Below are 16,292 nucleotides of genomic sequence, written 5' to 3'. Positions count from 1 at the left end.
GAATATCAGTGTCTATGATGTGCCTTGGGGATAGATCAGTGAATAAATCAGTGAAAGCTCTGCCCTTTTTAACTAAGATTTATCACAAGAAAGACGGATGATAAATCTAAAATATGCATAAATAATGTTGACATAGCACTTCATAAAAAAAAAGAACGATAGCAATTAAAATGGCAGAGACGGAGCAATGGAATAAAGTGCAGGTCTGAAAAAAGCCCATGTATATTGGGGATTATGGGATGTTTTGAATGGGTGGGAAAAGGGAATAGATTGGTGTTTAGAGAACTGATTACAAAGGTGGAAAAAAATAATTTGGCAGCTCTGTTTTTCACCATTAACAAACATAAATTTCACAAGAATTTTTTATTTTTTCTTTTTGAGATGGAGTCTTGCTCTGTTGCCCAGGCTGAAGTACAGTGTGGCATGATCTTGGCTCACTGCAACCTCTGCCTCCCAGGTTCAAGCGATTCTTCTGCCTCAGCCTCCCAAGTAGCTGGGACTACAGGGCATGTGCCACCACACCTATCTAATTTTTGTATTTTTGGTAAGGACCGGGTTTCACCACATTGGCCAGGCTGGTCTTGAACTCCTGACCTCATGATCCGCCTGCCTCGGCCTCCTAAAGTGCTGGGATTATAGGCGTGAGCCACCACACCTGGACAGATTTCACAAGGATTTTTAAAAAGCTAAACATTTAGGGCCGGGCGCATTGTCTCATTCTTGTTGCCCAGGCTGGAGTGCAATGGCACGATCTCACTCACTGCAACCTCCACCTCCCGAGTTCAAGTGATTCTCCTGCCTCAGCCTCCCAAGTAGCTGGGACTACAGCCACCACGCCCGGCTAATTTTTTGTTGTTATTGTATTTTTAGCAAAGATGGGGTTTCACCATGTTGGCCATGATGGTCTCAATCTCTTGACCTGTGATCTGCCCCCCTCAGCCTCCCAGAGTGCTCGATTACAGGTGTGAACCATCGCGCCCAGCCAGGAAGAATTTTTTAAAGGTTAAAATATATATGTGTGTGTGTATATATATATATGTCAACTAAAATTGGCTTACAATTCTAACTCTCTTTAATAATTACAGAACACTTAACTAGGGTCCCTAAATGAATTATCAGGCATTGTCAAGACTATTTGCCTTGAAAAGGGTCCAATATATTGCTCCCTTTGGGAAATGCTAGTGCGCACCACAGATGGTGCAGGAACCCACTGGCAGAGTGGCCACTCTCTCTCCCACCCCCGTCATTGACATGACAAACAGCGTCCCCACTTTTTACACTAGACCAGACCATGAAGAAACTAAACTATGCTTCATTTTGTGCAAATCCATTGCAACCAGATTTATAAGCCATCATGTGCGAAGTAATGATTTGTTTTTACCAAACTGTACAATAACATTTTTGGTTCCACATCTAAGAGCCAGGAACAGCCAGAAAGTGTTGGTTACCTGATCCAGCTGTCAGGCACAGTCCCCTGCTCCAGTTCTGACAAGTACTGATGGCCACACCTGGGACCTGAGGCAGCAAAGACCTTTCTCGGTGGCCACTCAGCCGGACGTCACGCAGGCCTGCAGTGCTGCTCATGGCCATTCAGTTACAGCTGCAAGGCCTGGAGGCCACACTTCAAAAACGGCAACAGGCAATTCTCATTCTTCTCCTCTGCCTCTTCCCACTATTTCTCTGTTTTCAATTCCTCTTTCTTGTTTTGCACACAGAGTTCCCTGAGATGTGCTTAACTCAGCTGGCTTAGCCATAGTCCAGCACCGGGCACTCAGCTGTGCCCTGTTCTCAGAGCAGCCCCATCACAGGCTGCTGGGCTTCCTAGAACCAGCATCCTTATGCAGCTGTCACTTACCTAATACAGGTGCCACTAACCATGTGTGGCTATTTCAATTCATTTATTAAAAGCAAATGAAAATTTTAAAAATTCGGTCCCTCCATTGCACCAGTCACATTTCAAGTGCTCAGTAAGCACACATGGCTTGTGGCAGCCATGCTGGATCCAGGTCCAGAACATTCCACGGTGGCCGGAAGTGCTCCTGGACAGTGCTGCTGCTATCCCCAGCACTGAGGACAGTGATTGCAAGTTATCCTCCCCTACAGCTTTGTTGATTGGCATGTCTGCAGAGCACAGTGACAGTGACTGTTCCCCAGACCTTACCATTGGGGCTATTACCAAACTTGTCAGTCCTTGCTTATACTTACAAGAAATTTTTTTTTTTTTGGCATGAATTTGCAAGTGTTTAATTATCAGTGAGGCTGAGCATGTCTCATATTCTTGTGGCCAAGTGTATTCTTTTTTTCTGAGGTAACATTCATATCCTTTGTCATTTTTCCACTTTTTTTTTTTTTAATCTCATTCTTTGAAAAGTTTCTTTGATAAGGTCCTGTGCATATTGAGAACAAAGGTCACCATTTTTTCTATGAGCTAAGAGGCCTCAAGCTTAGTGGGGTGGGCAGTTAAGAAGTGTGAATATTTATGTGCTTTGACCCACTTGCAATAATTTATTCTCCAAAAATAACTAAAAGTTCAATAGAAGGCAAGAGCTGTGTGTCCAGTAGTATTCATTTAAAAAGGAAAAAAAAAAAAGGAAACAGGCTGGGTGGGGTGGCTCATGCCTTTGGCAGGCTGAGGCAGGAGGATGGCTTGAGCCCAGCAGTTTGAGACTAGGCTGGGAAGCATGGTGACACCTCGTCTCTATAAAAACTTTAAAAACTTTTTTTTTTTTTTTTAGACGGAGTCTCGTTCTGTCTCCCAGGCTGGAGTGCAGTGGCGCGATCTTGGCTCACTGCAAGCTGTATGTCCCGGGTTCACACCATTCTCCTGCCTCAGCCTCCCGAGTAGCTGGGACTACAGGCACCTGCCACCACGTCCGGCTAATTTTTTGTATTTTTAGTAGAGACAGAGTTTCACCATGTTAGCCAGGATGGTCTCCATCTCCTGACCTCGTGATCCGCCTGCCTCAGCCTCCCAAAGTGCTGGGATTACAGGCGTGAGCCACCGTGCCCAGCCAAAAGATTTTAAAACTTTTAAAGAACAGGGAACAACCAACCTCTACAGTTGAAAATTATTTTGGGATAATATGCACTATGGAAAATGCTTCCGATACAATATTGAGTGAAATAAGCCAAATGCAAACTCGCTACATGAGAATAACAGCCACAGGGAAATATGCAAATTTCCTCATTCAAACAGCCTCTTCCTGGAAAAGAATATGGAAAAACAGAAGCAGTGAGATGTGTAACAGGTGGAGTTGCAGGAGACCCTTCTACCAATAAACTTAATCAATCAGGAGATAAAGTGCCCAGAGGTGGAGAGGGGTGGAAGCAAGTGGGCAGAGGTGCACGTGGGCCCCGAGAGAAGGTATTCACTGGGCATTGCCCCACGTACTGGAAAGGAACCCTCCACCCCATCCTGGTGCCCCAGCGTCAGTCACAGGGCACAACTTTGTGATGTTTGTCATGACCGTCTTTGATTTGTTTCTATTTTTCTTAACATTTTTCTTTGAATTGACTTTACATCTGATCCTTGTTTTTACTTTTCACATCATAAATACCAGTACAATTAATAAAATAAAACTTTTCGTCAGAGTACTCTGTAATTATTACATCACCCCCAGAAGTGCCAGGGTCTGGGAAACGCAAGAGAATAAAGGAACTACATGTTGGCTTGACACTTTTGGTCTCTTGAATGAGCTCAGTTTAGATGGCGCTCAAGCCAACAGAGGAGCTTCCTGGACACAGCCTGTTTGTGGCTTTGCCCTGAGGCCCCTTCCAGGTCGGCAAGGCTGCAAATGTCTGGAGCCACACTGAGAAGATGCTGGGCCTCCGGCTCGGCAGGGCTCTCAGCCATGGACACTGGGTGGAGAGCCTGGTGTTAGAGGCCACTGACTACTGATGATGATTTAGCAAAGTACAAGAAATGGTTTCTTTCCGGAAAGAGTCTCTTACCCAAAATTAAGTAGTGGGTAAGATAAATATTCTTAGGAATGAAGCTCCTGGGTAAAAGCACCAGTTCTGGGAGAACTCTGACCAGCAAACGGCACAGATGTGGGTGACAACCATGGCCCCCAAGCCTGGCTGCAGCTCCCCAGCATCCAGAGTACACCTATTTTCTAGCTGGAAAAACTGAAGAAATTGTTACTATTGGAAGTGGGGGTACGAGTCTCCAGCTCCCATTTCCACGTTCCCACATTATCTGCCTGGCTGTTCTCCAGAGAGTGGGTGGACATGGAGAAACAGGAGCACAGCATTCAAAAGGGATTCGCTCGAATCCAAGGTTATCTGTGGACGGGACTTACCTTTTCCTTGGGTTAGCACACGCTGTTTCATTGCCAGAAATATTAAAAATAGGATCTGGGAAAGAGGGGCCTGGTTTGCCAGTTTGCACGGCAGCAACAGTGAGCACCAGCTCGTGACTTTCTGCTCCCAGCGGCTGCTGTGGTTGGTTCCGTGACAATTCGGAGGGAGACTGTGTGCTCACGCCGTGGGCACCTCACACACAGATGTGTCTCAGGCAGGCAAGCTGCCTGTGGTTCCTGAGTTCCATGTTGGTCTCAGACCGTATCTTCATGCCTGCCGTCGATCCCCATCTGAGCTCTAGGTCAAACGTCTGGTGTGTTGTCTAGGCCCCCGATTCTCTCCCGAACGTGTGGATGCAACACTGGACATTTGACCTGGGGATCCGAAGTCCTGCATGCATCTCACTGGGCTAACTCAAGGAATCAGCAGGCTGCGTTCCTTCTGGGGGCTCTAGGGGAGAATCTGTATCCTGTGCCTTCCAGCTTCTAGTGGCTGCAGCAGTCCTTGGCCTGTGGCCCCTTCCTCCATCTTCAAAGCTAGCTGCATAGCATCTTTAACTCTCTCTCTGACCTTGCTTCCATCATCATCTCTCCTCTGACTGACCTTCTTCCTCTCTCTTCCACGTTTGAGGACCCTTGTGATTCCACTGGGCCAACCTGAGTCATCAAGTCTACCCTCCTTATCTGGGGTCAGCTAGTTGGCAACCTTAATCTTACCTGCAACCTTGATTTCCCCTTCATTATATAAACCACTAGTCACAGATTCCAGCAATTGTGACAGGGACATCTCTGAGGGGCCATTATTTTGCCCACCACAGATGTTAATATTACACGAAAAAAAGGGATGGAGTTTTCTGTTAAACAGTTTTATCTTCAAAGGGACATACAGCTGTTGATACATGAAGGTACCTTCCAAAAGAGGAATCTCATATTCAGAGTTCTCCAAAGTGATGTCACCACAGAACCTCCTTCCACAGAGTTGCTCCCAGGCCCAACTGTTGGGAGGAACATACTTTGGGAAAGACTGTGACAAAGCCAGAGTGCCCCAAGTTTTCAACAAGGCACTTACAAGGTTCTCTCATGATAGCTCTGTGTGTGACAAGGAGAAACGCGCTGGATGACCTTATTAAAAGAGTGGACTTTCAACTATTGGAGAGCCAATAAACAGAACGATGGCAATCTGGGAGCAGAGTCTACAGTGGGTGCCACGGGGCTTCCTCCTTGTCCAAGGGATGAATGACGACTTTCTCATTCACTTAAGTATTTGCAGTTAGTGCCAACAGTAGGCCATCAATAATCTGGGTAACTAGGATCTTGACAAGCTTGGGAGACCATGACAGTGCTCTGGGCCCGCAGCACCACTGACCATAGTGTAACTCGCCCACCTCTAAAGCCTTTGCCTTTAGATGGTGTCCTGCCACGCGGCTTTTTTGGGAAGAGTTTGACACGCGCTTGGCTCATGTGGGGTGGTTAGTTGGGTGGATCGCTCCCCCCTCTGAAGGCTCAAGCCCTGCAGAGGAGCCTAAATCTTTCATGCTTTTACAGCTTTGTACTTAGGAGGAAAAAATGCTAGAAGATGAACTAACGTGGCACTTTAGAATCACTTCAGTTGTAACTAGGATCTTTCTCCAAGCCCAAAATGTGAGTATTCCCATTTCCCAGTCCCAGAAGCCCCAATAGTGGACCGCATACTTTCTGCCCAAATGACAAGCTCCCATCGACTGAGCGGCATCATCATTTAACCTGTGTTTAAAAGCAGATTCTTTGCCAGGCATTCCAGGGCACTGAAAGACTGTGATGAGCAATGCACACTTCCTACCTGGAGTGCATTGCAGTCTCTGGGGTCACTGGTGACCCAGGCCCTCACAGAGTCCTCCCACCCATCGGGCAGCAACCGTGCCAGCCTCAGCTGGGAATCGAGGGTGTGCCTATCAGGACTGCCCACTCTTCTTGCAGCTGAGAGGAGTCAAGTGACTTAGTTCTGGTCTCCCAGGAAAGTGGTTTCTTCCACACAAGACAGGCTCACAAGACGGCTTGTGCTCCTCCTCCTTCCTGGTGGAGTGCAGCCATCTGTGGCCCGAAAGGGCCAGTCTCAAAGACCAGATGGCTTCCAGCTGCTTCCTGCCAAGCAGGAAGAGAGAAACACACAAGGTGCTGGTGGCCTTGGGCAGCTGAACACACCCAGGGATGTCTTCCAGCTTCCTTGTTCAGGGAGGCTGAGTGGCTGGGGGAGCGGCACAGACCTGCAGGGGTTTACGGGCTGCAGCCAGCACGCCCTGGCTGGGGTCTCCCTTCAGACCCACCCCCACCCTGGCCATCTGCCTGAAACCCAGGAGGTTGGCTGGGGAGCCGGTGAGAAGCTACTCCGGGGTCGGGGACAGGGGGTCACTTGCACCCTGTCCTCAGGGTCCCCGTGCAGTCCCTGCCCTTCCGGCCCGGGGAGGGAGTGTGCTGCAGCCTCCGGCGCTGACCTGCAGCCTGTCACCCGCGCCAACGCCCCTTAACGCCTTCCTCCTCATCCCCATTTTCCGGTGCCCACCAGTCTCCTCGTGCTGACGGAGGACTCAGTGTGGCTCCCCAGGAGCTGCTCTGCGGACTGCACGGGTGGAGGAGCCCATACTTTCTGAACAGCCGCTTGGATCTACTGAATACTCAAGCACTGCTGTGTTTTCATAGCGATGGCCCAGCTACATCATAGGACACATGTCCTGTGTCATAGGACAGCGGTGACAGCAGCAGCGGCCTTGGGGCGGGGCTGGGCGGGGCCAGAGGGTCGAGCAGCCCCGCGGGGCCCGGGCCCCTCCCCGCAGCCCCTGAGCCTCGAGCGGCGCCGCTGTCCCGGGGCGGCCTGCCGCTTCGCTGCCGGCACTGTGTCCGTTTCTACACGGCTCCTCTCCCAGCCCCTTACGTGGCTTATTTCGTGTCCATTCTAGGGACGTTCTAACGTTTCCGTTTGCCGGGGGTCTGGACCGCGCATCGGCCCTGGGCGAGCCTCCCCGAGCGCCGCGTGGCCCTCGCCGTCCCCCAACCCTGACCCCGCTCCCCGCGAGCGCCGCGTGCGTCCTCGCCGTCCCCCCACCCGGACCCCGTTCGCCCCGAGCGCCGCGTGCGCCCTCGCCGTCCCCCCACTCGGACCCCGCTCCCCCTGAGCGCCGCGTGCGCCCTCGCCGTCCCCCCACCCGGACCCCGCTCCCCCTGAGCGCCGCGTGCGCCCTCGCCGTCCCCTCACCCGGACCCCGTTCGCCCCGAGCGCCGCGTGCGCCCTCGCCGTCCCCCCACCCGGACCCCGCTCCCCACGAGCGCCGCGTGCGCCCTCGCCGTCCCCCCACCCGGACCCCGTTCGCCCCGAGCGCCGCATGCGCCCTCACCGTCCCCCCACCCGGACCCCGCTCCCCACGAGCGCCGCGTGCGCCCTCGCCGTCCCCCAATCCGGATCCCGCTCCCGCGCCTCCTCCCTCGCGCTGTGTTGACGCTTCTCTGTGTGGAGGGTGCCTCGCCAGTTCTTCAGATTTGGGAACTGGGCTCTTGGCACCTAGAGCGCCTGCTCAGGATCGGGCCGGCACTGGACAGACGCCCAGACGGAAAGCCCGAGCCCTGCTTGACACTCTCCGGGCTCCTGGCGCGGCCGCACAGAAACGCCAGCGTCCCGGACTGAGCGCCGAGAGGGGCAGGCTTCGAGCAGCGCCGTCCACGGAGAAGAAGGCACAACCCACATTTTTAGATTTTCCAGTTTCCACGTTGAAAAAGCAAGAAGACATGAGATTGATTTGTAACTCAGAGTATCAAAAATATTATAATGTAACCGATGAATAAATATGAACAATTATTTATTAGCTATTTTACTTGTTAGAACTACATTTTCAAAATCCGGTGAGAATGTTATACTCACAGCACATCTCAGCGCTGCAGCTCACGCAGGGGCGCCTCCAGCGCCAGGCTTTCGGGGCTCCCTCCTGGCTGCGTGTTGCTGGGCACGTTACTTAATATGGCAAAGTCTCCATTTTTCTCATCTAGAAAATGGAGATCAAAGTACAGGTGCCAATTTCGTAGGACTGCAGTGAAGATCAAAAGACAGCTCAGCCAAGGATATAAGACCCATGCATGGTCTATGGAAGCCTCATGGTCTTTAAGGTAATTTGCGTGATTTTGGGATTCTGAAAGATTTTGGAGTCAGGACAGATTGAGATTCTGGCACCACTCTGCCATTCACCGATCACTTATTAGGCTGGTCACCTCCTCTAGCCTGCCCCTTCCATCTGCACAGCCTTTGGCCCTGGGCAGTGAGCACTGGGTCTCCTTCCCAGCACTTTGGGAGGCCAAGGCAGATGGATCACCTGAAGTCAGGAGTTCGAGACCAGCCTGATCAATATGGTGAAACGCCGGCTCTACTAAAAATACAAAAATGAGCCAGGCATGGTGGCGTGTGCATATAGTCCCAGCGACTTGGGAGGCTGAGGCAGGAGAATCGCTTGAACCGGGGAGGCAGAAGTTGCAGTGAGCCGAGATCGTACCACTGCACTCAAAAATAAAAAAAAAACAAAAAAAGCAGAATCACGTAGAAGGGTTTTAAAACACCCATGTCAGGGGCCCACCAACTAAACAGAATCTCTGGAGTTGGGGCCAGGCCAGTGCCAGCCCGTTCTAATGAGTGATGCTAACATGAGCCAGGGCTGAGAAGCATTAGCCATTTTCAGAAAGGCATGGGTATATGTGCATATTTTTACTTAGAAATCACTGGATGATGAGGAAGAAACAGCCAAAAACAAATGTTCTCTCCAAAAAGATACATTTTGTGACTTTTTTTTTTCTTTTGAGACAGAGTCTCACTCTGTCGCCCAGACTGGAGAGCAGTGGCACCATCTTACTGAAACCTCTGCCTCTCGGGCTCAAGCAATCCTCCCACCTCAGCCTCCAAAGCAGCTGGGACTACAGGCACACACTACCACATCCAGCTAATTTTTTTATTTTTTGTAGAGACAGGGCTTCACCATGTTGCGCAGGCTGGTCTCAAATTCCTAGGCTCAAGCAATTTGCTGGCCTCAGCCTCCCAAAGTGCTGAGATTACAGGCGTGAGCCACTACGCCTGGCCTTACCTTGTGGCTTTTCAAAGTCAGGTCATGGCCAAAAATCAGTTTTAAAACTAAAGAGTTTGGAGTTTCCTTGGTTACCTCCAATTTCATCTCACTTCTAACTGATGGCAGGAACGGGGCGGGGGGGGAGGTCTGCCCTGACCCAGGGTCCTCCCATTCAGGACCCTCTCAGATCTGTCTCCTGAAGTCTTGGCCTAGCCTTCTCCTTAAGATTTTGACGACACAATCATTGGTTTCCCTGCAGCAGTCAGATGTGGCTTCCCTTTTACAGGACAGTCAGGTAGGGTGCTTCCCCGGTGTCCCGGCCTCTACGGGCAGTCAGCAGGGAGGGCTTCCAGGTGGCCCAGGGCTTATCACAGCTTCACTCCTCAGACCATCAACAAATGCCTGAGATGACACATTTCATTGGCATTTCTTCTCTCTTAAATCTTCCATAGCACTTCCCAGTTTACAACGCACCTCCTCCGCAGGTGTTCTCCAGCTACACAACTTTAGCTCAAGTCACAGGAATCTGAAGGACACCACAGATGCTGCCAGCAAGGGCATCTGGAAGGCCTGGGGTCCACGGTGGCTCAGGAAATTAACTGCATTCTGATACCCACTAGCCTGCTCACCTGGGCCTTCCAACTCAGGCTTCTCACCTGTGAACAAGGACAGTGGGAGCAGTTCCTTACAGGACTCTAATGAGAGCTGTTGGGGAGATAAATCCCTAGCAAGGCAGAGTCCTCTCCACAGAACAGAAAAGGAAGAAGGCAGTTTTGTTAATGACTAAGCATATCTAACTACAGCGTGTTGCAGCTCACCTGTGAAGAGAGCACACACAGAAATCCCAGCAACCTTTTTTTTTTTTTTTTTTTTTTTTTTTTTAGATGGAGTCTCCCTCTGTGGCCCAGGCTGGAGTGCAGTGGTGTGATCTCGGCTCACTGCAAGCTCCGCCTCCCGGGTTCCCGCCGTTCTCCTGCCTCAGCCTCTGGAGTAGCTGGGACCACAGCCGTCCGCCATCATGCCCGGGTAATTTTTTTTTTTGTATTTTTAGTAGCGACAGGGTTTCACCATGTTAGCCAGGATAGTCTCAATCTCCTAACCTTTGGGAGGCCCACCTTGGCCTCCCAAAGTGCTGGGATAACAGGCGTGAGCCACCATGCCCAGCCGACCCCCCTATATTTAACCACGATATTCATAAGCTGTCAGGATTTATGGCCCCTTGTCTTCCCATAAGAAGCTCAACAGTGCCCTTTACTGCATGTTTTACAAAGTTCATCCTAAACTCACGCGGGAATCCAGGCGACCTTTTGCTTTAGTCGATTGCCTTTATCCAGGAAATAATAAAACTTCAATTACCGTCCCTGCTAGCAGATGGTTCCAGCTGCAACCATCAGGTTCTCAGATGCTTATATTTCAAAAAGGGATGCATCCCCGACATTTGCATAACATTTTTGGGTTGTAAAATTAGTAGGTGGCTTATCTTTACCAAGATTTATCTACATATGGAAAGATGAGAAAAGATTCGTAGTCACAAAGTCAAAAATGCTCTAGGAACGTGGGGAAAAGTCTCCCTCTTCACAACAAGGATAATTAATTTGTTAAATGTACCCTTACAGTATTAAATAATGCGTGTGAAGTGCCTGGCCCATAGAAAGAGCTCAGTAACAACAGAAATGCTGAGAAGGCATATGCTGACTTTCCTCCCATTCATGCTCATTAGAGGAGATTTCTTGGGTGGTGATGAGAAGCACAGCTGACGGCATAGGCAGGAGTTCCCCTGGGTCCTTGGGGGTCTTGGCTGGGACCCTGGCACAGAAACACAAAGCTTTTCTGACTTATAAAAGTTTTTGCCCTGGTGTGGCAACTGGTGAGTGTCTGAAAAGAAAAGAAATGACCCTTGTGGGGAAGCAGGAGATGAACCCACAGTCCCCACAAGGCACGCAACCTGTGGCTGCCTGGACACAGACCTATGGCTGCATCCCTTCCTACCCACACCTGCATCTGGCACAGAAGCTGAGGCTGGGGGAGCTAGGCCTGTAAGGGATGGCACATCCGGGGCTGAGTCCCTGTGTGTCCTGTCCTTCCAGACATCAGACCCCTGGGGACAGGGGAGGCTGGGAACTGGCTTTGACCGACACCATTTTTCTCCTGTCATTAAATCCTCCCGCAGACTCTGAGAGGTAAAAATCACCTCGGTATGGAGAAGATGAAGGATGACCTTTCAAGAAACAGTCACAATCCCAGGACGAGGGAGAAACACACTGTACCCGTGGGCTTCCCTGGAAACGGGCCGGGGGGCCTGGGATAAAGATATTAAAATTCCTACAGACTCTTCTGTGAGGCTGGTGCAAAACCTTGTGCACCAACTTAGTAGAAATTTTGCTGAACTCCTCAGTGTAGTAAATGTCCATTTTGGACATGCAGAGCAGGTTCTGCCTTCAGATGCATAGATGATAATGTTGGGGGTCTATTTTCAAAACAATGTTTTCATTTTTTGCCTGAATATACTGAACGGTGTCTGTTACTCTGCATGGCTCCCCAGGCCCTCAGGGGATGACTCCTGCACCAGTGCCCTGGCTTCAGCCTCGCTCCCATGAGCAGCCAGGTGGGGTGACTTTCTGGTCAGGTGGTCGAGGGCAGAGGTGCTGTGATCCCGTCATTACCTGGCAGAACCACAGGCCAGGAGGCAGGCCGGTGGCCCAGCACAGGCTTTGTCAGGGTGCAGGGACAGGGATATTGGATGTTAAGTTATTTTTACAGCAGCACAGTTTTCTCATAGGCACACTTTAGACACCACCTTCCCATTTGCTGGATGGAGGAAGGGGACTGATGCTCACTGAACAGAGGGCACCTGCAGGGCCTTAGCAGGCACAGAGAGGGACTGCCTGGAGCCTGGATGGGGCTCATCCCTCTCTCTACCCAGTCCCTGAGCCAGCTCCAGGCTGGGCAATGCTCCTTGGGGTCAGTCTCTGTGGTAACAGGAAAGGGCTTCATAGCTTTCACCTCCTTTCCCGCCATCTCCTGGGTTCACAGTGAGAGCTCAGCCCAGACCCTGGCAGGTCTCGATTCTGGGGATGTATCATCCGTGCCATTATTATGGTTTGTTGCTAGGTGGGAGGACGAGAGGGTTGTGCTGAGCACAGGCCCAGCTGTCTTTCCTCCAGCTGCATCAGGGAAGCAGGGTACAGGGTCACAGAGGACTTGGGCTGAGCCAGGCCCTCCTCTCTCCTCTTTGCCAGCAAAGGGGCTGGTCATTTTTGTTGAAGCATCGGTTTCCCTGTGCCAAGTATGAAAGAGTGCCCCCACAAGGCTACCATGGGGGTGCTGGTCCCTCGTGTGCCAAGTTCCAGGCCTGTGAACCCGCATGCTGGTGATGCTGAGTGAGCATGGGTGCTCTGCCCCCTTCCAGACAAGTCCCCAAGTGCCTGGGGCCTGGGAGCAGCACACCCTGCCTGCAGCAGCACCGGGGCTGCCACAATGGTGAGGCCAAGGCGAGGCCAGGTGGGCAGCCTATGAGGAGAGGGGTGCACCTGCCCTGCCTGGGCTGGGGTGTGCTACTATAGAATGAGACCACCACTTCTCCTGCTCTTTCCCAGCTTTTCCCTGTCTCCCCTTTTCCCTAGTTTATAAGACAGGAGAAGGGGGAGAAACCAAAAAGTTGGAAAGAAACAGAAGTAAGATAAATAGCTAGATGACCTTGGCACCACCACCTGGCCCTGGCGGTTAAAATAATAATGATAATATCAACCCCTGACCAAAACTACTAGTGTTATCCCCTTTTCCCTAGTTTATAAGACAGGAGAAGGGGGAGAAACCAAAAAGTTGGAAAGAAACAGAAGTAAGATAAATAGCTAGATGACCTTGGCACCACCACCTGGCCCTGGTGGTTAAAATAATAATGATAATATCAACCCCTGACCAAAACTACTAGTGTTATCTGTAAATTCCAGACATTGTATGAGAAAGCACTGTAAAACTTTTTGTTCTGTTAGCTGATGCATGTAGCCCCTCGTCACGTTTTCCACGCATGCTTGATTTATCATGACCCAAAAAGGCCACGTATTTCTTCTTCAGGGAGCTCGGCTCTTAAGACGCGAGTCTGCCGATGCTCCCGGCTGAATAAAAAACCTCTTCCTTCTTTAATCTGGTGTCTGAGGAGTTTTGTCTGCGGCTCGTCCTGCTACACTGTCATCTAAAGGAAGAGATGATGATACTACTTCCACTACTGGAGAAGGTACACACCCCCCATGTTATTGTTCCTCATAACTTGTGGGGGAGAGCATGATATTACTTCCAATATGACAGTGGCTTGACATCCAGTCTGTGATATTGCTCCTAATTTCCAATAGGTAAAGTATGATGTTCCTGCCAAGAGAGTAGTGGGTGTACAGCCGCCCTGTGATATGTCTCCAAATATTCAGGGAAAAACAGGAGGACATTACCCCAAATCTCCCAAAAAGTGTACACCCATTGTGTGGTATGGTTCCTAATAGCCGGAGGTGTGATAGGAGAAGGATGGTATTCTTCTCCTATCGCAGGCTGTGTACACAAAACCTGTGAAATTGTTCCTAATATCCTGAACAAAGGAGATTGTTAGTAATGGACACACATTGCAGGGGGAGTAATGATTACGATCCACATCGTAATGGTGAGTAATAGCAACCCTCTCTCTCCCCCTCGCTGTTACGATCCTCATCACAGTGGGGTAAGGCACCCCCCACGATATGGGGAGTAATAGCATCCCCCTCTCTCCCCCTGGCCTTATATAAGGATGCTGGCCTTATATAAGTGCCCCCCAATGCCATCGTAGTCTTTAATGTATTCACTTAAAGTTTTTTCCTCATTTAGATCTGCCAATCCCTTAATAGGTCTAATTGCTGCCTGACATTCTGTATTAACATTTTCATGAGCAAGCAGCTGAACGATCACTTTCTTGGCATGAGAATTGGAAATAGCCTTTTGAGCCGCATCCAGCAAAGGAGTGATAGAATCTGGAAAAGGCTCCCTTGGACCCTGTTGAACTGTGTTAAAAGAAGGACAAGCAGAACTAGCGTCGTGAATTTTTTCCCAGGCTCTTAGGCATGTAGTTCTGAGCTGATCAACAGCCTATTACCATCTGTTGATTTAGAGTACTCCATGCCTGTCCGACTCCAAGCAATTGATCAGGTGTGATATTAACGGGACGTTGGGCTTGAGCATTTCTGCCTGATTTGTTCCTTCATCCGTCCACCAGGTTTTCAACTGGAGAAATTCACAGGGGGACAGGGTGGATCGGGCTAGTGCTTCCCAATCCATAGGTATTCAACGTCTGTTATAAGCCACACATTGTAACAAGGAATGAACATAAGGGGAATTTGGCCCATATTGTCCAATTGCTTGCTTTAAGTCTTTTAATATTTTAAAAGGAAATGGCTCTCAGCATGCTTGAGCAAGTTCTCTGGCCTCCTCAGCTGGCGAAATAATTACCAGAAACTGCCAAGCATTCAAATTCCCCATTTCTTGTGCCTGGCGAACGGATGCCTGGATTGTCCCTGTGCCATAATTTGTATTTGGACCCGCTGGCAGCACTCCTCTACCAAAATTAACAGGTGGGCAAGCCTAGATCATTCCCTCATCCTAATTGGCTGTTGGACAAGCCTGAAGCTTCCCTTCGCCATAGTTACTGGCGGGACCTGCAACAATGGGAGCGGCAAGGCCAGTCTCAGGCTCCCCTTCCAAAAATTCCTAAGGCTGGCCTGGGGGTGGCCATTCCAGATCTTCCCCTAAAGGCGCAGTAGGTGGCACAGTTTCTTTTATAAGTCTTTGGAGATTAGCATACATACCTTCGCGTTTCTCGCCCTTTTTTAAACGAGACTGTCATGGTTCACTTAGCTGATAATTAGACTCCTGATTATTCAACTTTCCTATGTCATCCTGAAAATCCTCCTTCTCCTCCTGAGTGTGGAAGGGCTCCAGGGCTGTTTTAATTGCAGACCACACAGACCAAGCAGAGACTGGAATATCGCGGCCCTCTTGTTGTGCTCGTTTTAAGTCTGATCCGACCTTGTCCCAATCTTCTACATTCATGGTTCCATATTCTGGGAACCAAGGAGAATACTTGTCTACCAGACGGAACAAAGATGTGAGATTTTGGGTACTGACAATTACCCCTCCGTGGCGCAGTAACTGCTGCACAAGGCTTAAGTAATTAGCGAACTTACTCTCAGCTCGACCCACATTTTCCCGAGGTTTCCCTGGAATTCCCCGAGTGCCCTCCTTACCCTAGAGCTTGAAGTGAAAACCTACTCGGGAGTCCTTTGTCGGTCGTCCTCAGCTTTCCACGCTCTGGTGTTCCTTCACTGGATTATTTGTAGGGATTACGGGGAGCCCTGCGTTGGGCACCAGAGACAGCCTGGGCAACCGAGGGAGACCCCCGTTTCTACCAAAAAAAAAAAAAAATTAGCCAGGTGTGGTTTCGCGCGCCTGTAATCCCAGCTACTCCACGAGAAATCAAACAAAACCTGCCACCAGAGACTGATTTTCTTCTAAAATGCTTTCTCCAAAATATTTTTAAAACAAAAGGGGGAAATTGGAAAGGAAAATATTTTGGACCCCCAAATCACTAAGATAAAGGGAAAAATCAATCTGGAAACTGCTTAGGGCAAACCTGCCTCCCATTCTATTCAAAGTCATCCGCTGCTCGCTGAGAAGAATGCATATCTTATTGCCTTCTTTGGAAAGGCTCATCAGAAACTCAGGAGAATGCAACCGTTCCTCTCTCACCTGCCTGTGACCTGGAAGCCCCCTCCTGGCTTCGAGTTGACCCACTTTTGCTTCAGGTTGTACCGGATCGAACCAGTGTTCATCTTACATATGTTGATTGATGTCTCCTGTCTCCCTAAAATGTATAAAACTGTCAGATACAGTCAGTTTCTCT

The sequence above is a fragment of the Chlorocebus sabaeus genome, chromosome 10, assembly GCF_047675955.1.
Source record: "Chlorocebus sabaeus isolate Y175 chromosome 10, mChlSab1.0.hap1, whole genome shotgun sequence".
Lineage (NCBI taxonomy): Eukaryota > Metazoa > Chordata > Mammalia > Primates > Cercopithecidae > Chlorocebus > Chlorocebus sabaeus.
Note: the sequence above shows the minus strand (reverse complement) of the source record.